Source organism: Myotis davidii, unplaced genomic scaffold (assembly GCF_000327345.1).
Source record: "Myotis davidii unplaced genomic scaffold, ASM32734v1 scaffold768, whole genome shotgun sequence".
In the NCBI taxonomy this organism is placed as follows: Eukaryota; Metazoa; Chordata; class Mammalia; order Chiroptera; family Vespertilionidae; genus Myotis; species Myotis davidii.
In genome coordinates, this window is record NW_006298790.1 from 51,163 (window position 1) to 56,188 (window position 5,026).

Here is a 5,026-nt window from a genome sequence, read left to right on the forward strand (position 1 = left end):
CCCCCCCACCTCCCACCCCAGGCCTTCATCACCCTATTGGCGGTGTCCATGGGTTATGCATATTTGCATAGTAGTTCTTTGGTTGATCTCTTTCTACCCTCCTCACCCTTTCCCTCTGAGATTCGTTAGTCTGTTCCATGCTTCCATATCTCTGGATATATTTTGTTCATCAGTTTATTTTGTTCGTTAGAGTCTACATATAAGTGAGATTGTGTGATGTTTGTCTTACTTTGACTGGCTTTTATTGAATATACTGGGGTGACATTGGTTAACAAGTGCTGGTAAACATATGATATTTTGCTTATCATGATAATTTCCATTGGCTTAATCCCTCCATGCTGTATCAAAGGGTAAGAGATCCTTCTTTTTCCAGGTGCATAATATTCCATTGTGTAAATGTACCACAACATTTTTATCCATTCACCTACTGATGGGCACGAGGGCTGTTTCCAAATCTTAGCTAATATAAATAGTGCTGCTGTGAACATAGGGGTGTATATATTCTTTCTGATTGGTGTTTAGGGATTCTTAGGATACAGTCCTAGAAGTGGGATTACTGGGTCAAATGGCATTTTTAATTTTTTGAGGAAACTAGAGTTTTCCATAGTGGCAGCACCAGTCTGAATTTCTACCAGCTGTACTCAGAAAACTTCAGGACATTGAAAAAGAAATAGAGGAAAATACAAACACGAAGAAGCATATACCATGTTCATGGATTGGAAGAATTAACATCATTAAAATGTCCATACTACCCAAAGCAATATATGGATTCAAGTAAATCCTTATTAACACACCAATGGCATATTTCATAGGTCTAGAACAAATACTCCAAAATGCATATGGGACCAATAAAGATCCTGAATAAGACTGGCAACGTTGAGAAAGAACAAAGTTAGAGGGATCACGATTCTGGCTATCAAATAATGCTACGAAGCCATTCTAAACTATATAGCCTGGTACTGGCACAAGAAAAGGCATATAGATCAATTAAATAGAGCAGAGAACGCAGAAATAGACCCAAGCCATTAAGCTGAACTAAAATTGGACAAAGGAGGCAAGAGCATACCCTGGAGTAAAGCTAGTATCTTCAATAAATGGTGTTGGGATAATTGGTCAGGTACATGCAAAACAATAAAACTAGACCAGCAACTTATGCCATACACAATAATACACTCAAAATAAATAAAATACTTAAATGTAAGTCATGAAACTATAAAATCCTGGAAGAAAACATAGGCAGCAAAATCTCAGAAATCTCACACAATAGAATTTTCACTGAAACATCTACCAGAGCAAGAGAAATAAAGAAGAAGAAGAAAAAAAAACCAAATGGGACTACATCAAACTAAAAAGCTTTTACATGGGAAAAGAAATGACCATCAAAATGAAAAGAGAACCTAGTATATGGGAGAACATATTATAAGGGCTTAATTTCCAAAATATATAAAGAACTCATGCAACTTAACAAAAGGAAGACAAACAATCCAATTTAAAAATGAGCAAAAGGACCTGAACAGACACTTCTCCAAAGTGGACATACAGAAGTCCAAGAGGCATATTAAAAAGTGCTCAACAACACTGAACATCAGAGGGATGAAAATTAAAACTACAATGAGGTATCACCTCACACTTGACAGAATAGTTACCAACAATAAATCAACAAACAAATGCTGGCAAGATGTGAAGAAACAGGGACCCTAGTACACTGCTGGTAAGAATGCAGACTGTTTCAGCCACTATAATATGGTTTTATTAACTCTAGTCACCATGCTATAAATTAGATCACCAGCATTTACTAATCTTATAACTGAAAATATGTATCCTTTGATGAATATCCCTATTTCCTCAAACCCCAGGCCCTGACAACCAGTATTAAATTCCATTTCAATGAGTTTAGCATTTCTATATAGTACATATACATGACATCATACAATATTAGTCTTTCTTTGTCTGACTGAATTCAATTACCATAATCCCTCAAGGCCCATAGGTGGATGCTTAGGTTGCATCAAATTTTCTTGTGTATTGTGAATAATGCTACAATGAACATGCAAATGCAGATATCTCATCTAGTTCTTGTTTTCTTTTTTTTTCTTGAATTTATTGGGGTGACATTGGTTAACAAAATTATACAGGATTCAGGTGCACTATTCTACAACACATCATCCACACACCGCATTGTGTGTTCACCACCCCAAGTCAAATCTCTGTTCAGCACCATTTATCCTTCCTATACTCCCTTACACCTCCTTCCCACTTCCTCCCCCAAGCAATCATGACACTGTTGTCTGAGCCCATAATTTTTTTCTGTTTTATTTTCTTTCTTTTGCTAAATCTCACCCCTTCCCACCAAACAACCCTCTTTCCCGCCCAACAGCTGTCAGCTTGCTCTCTATCTATGAACCTTTTTTCTATTTTTCTTATTAGTTCATTAGATTCCACATATGAGTGAAATCATATGGTACTTGTCTTTCTCTGACTGACTTATTTCACTTAACATAATGCTGTCAGGTCCATCCATGCTGCCACAAAGGGTAAGGTTTATTTCTATTTTATGGCCAAGTAATATTCTATTGTGTAAATATACCACTGTGCTTTTGACCATTCATCTATTGATGGACAATTAACCTGCTTCAAATCTTGACTATTGTAAATAGGGCTTCTATGAACATAGGGATGCATATATTCTTTCTGATTGGTGTTTTGGGGTACTTAGGTTATATTCCCAGAAGTATAATCACTGGAACAAATGGCAGTTCCATTTTTAATATTTTGAATAACCTCCATACTGCTTTTCATAGTGGCTGTATAAATTTGCATCCTCATCAACAGTGCACAAGGATTCCATTTTTTGCTATATTCTCACCAACCCCTGTCATTTATTTTTTGGTCTTTTTTATGGTATCCATTCTAACAGGTGTGAGGAAATATCTCATTCTGGTTTTGATTTGCATTTCTCTGATAGTTAGTGAGGTTGAGCACTTTTTTGTATACCAATTGGCCATTTGTATGTCTTCTTTGCCAAAATATCTATTCAGAATCTCTATCCTTTCTTTAACAGATTTTTGTTTTGTTTTGAGTTGTATGAATTTCTTACATATTTTATTTTACTTTATTTGATCTTTTAAAATTTTCTTTCTTTCTTTTTTATATGTGGGGTCTTGACTTCCAAATTCTCTTCATTTTATATATTTATAAGTACAGTTAGCATACAATATTTTAATTGTTATATTAGTTTCAGATGTACAATATAGTGATTTTACATTTTTATACTTTAAAATTAGATTACCCTAATACTTCTAGTAATCTAGTATACTTAGCACAATATTATTGTCTACATACCCCTTCACCTTTATTGTTCTTTCCCCCAACTCCTCCCCTCTGGAAGCCCTTTGGTCTGTCTTTAGTGAGTATGCTTTTGTTTTGTGTGGTTTTTCATTTGTTTTGTTTTATTAAATTCTACGTAGAAGTGAATCCATACAATATTTTTCTTGTCTGACTTATTTTACTTAGCTTAATATATCTAAGCACGCTCGTGTTGTTTCAAATGGTAAGATTTTATTATTTATTATTGCTGTGTAATATTCCATTGTATATAGAAATATATATATTATAGATAGATATAGATATACAATATCATTGTCCATTTATCTATTCATGGATACCTAAGTTGCTTCCATATCTTTACTATTAGAAATAATGCTGCAATGAACATAAGGGTGCAAATATCTTTTCAAAAAATGTTTTTGTTTTCTTTAGATAAATACCCAGAAGTGGAGTTGTTGGGTCATATGATAGTTCTGTTTTTAGATTTTTCAGGAATCTTCATAATGATTTCCATCATGGTTGCACCAAGTTACAGTCCTACTAAGAGTGCACAAGGGTCCACTTTTATTTAAGCCTTTTTCAACAGGTTATTTGTTGACATTTATTTATTTATTTATTTATTTAATGTTGACATTATTTCAGGAGTTCTCTTTCCCACCTCCCTTGGAAGTATTAAAAAATATAATTACAACAATTTGTTAATAAATGAACACTATAAAAGAGGTAAATAATGGCTTACAAACATTAAAAAAAGGGTAGAAGGATCAATTTTGTATGTAATTAAAGTTATCAGCTTAAAATTATATATCAGTTTTCAGCTTTAATGTCACATATAGAATGAAAGTAAAGAGATGGAAAAATGTATTTTATGCAACTAAAACCATAAAAGAAAGCAGAGGTAACTAAACAAAAAACTATAACAGAAGACAAAGAGGGCTATTTATAATAATAAAGGGGTAAATTCATTAAGGGATTAAGAAGTATAAATTGTCAGTTATAAAAACAGACAGATGTAAAGGTAATCCTATCTAACAAAAGACAAAAAGGGTTATTAATCATACCTCCACTACACTTCCCATTGGCTTATCAGGGTGATATGCAAATTAACCACCAACAAAGATGGCAGTTAATTTGCATATGTAGGCTCCAAGCGGTGGACTGAAGCCAAAGGGCCCAAAGCCAGCCAAGCAGCGAGGCCTCATGGCCCCAGGATCAGCAGAGCCCAGAGGCCTCCCCACTCCGGGATCAGGGAGCCTGATGGAAGCCCTGTGTGTTTATGTACCCTGGGGGTGCAGAGGTCCTGTCCTAGGCAGAGGCTGATGGCACAACTTCTGACTCCGAGAAGCGGCCTGGGGGCTGGAAGGCGGCTCCTCTGACCTCAGTGCTGGAGTCCTGCCACTTCACCAGGAGAGGAGCAGAGAAAGGCCGACCGGAAATCCCCACCCACACCAGGCAGGCCGCTGGGCCTGTGCATGGAGGACTCACCTCCAAGCCCAGCTGGTGGCCCTGCCGCAGCCATGGCACTCCTGGGTGCAGGCCCCAGTGGGATGAAGGGTGGCGGCGGGGGCGCCTTGAGTCCTGGGCTCCTTGCCTGCCTTGCACGGTTTCCTCTTGCTTCAGGACCTCGCCCTCCAAAGCCTCCTCCTCCCCAGGACCCAGAGCAGTGGACCTACCGAGGTTCTCCCTGCTGGCCAAGGGG

The 5,026-nt window shown here is 37.1% G+C and overlaps 1 pseudogene; it reads left to right on the forward strand.

The window, feature by feature from the left end:
• LOC102766480 overlaps positions 1-5,026 on the forward strand; it is a 25,208-nt pseudogene that overhangs the window by 18,330 nt on the left and 1,852 nt on the right.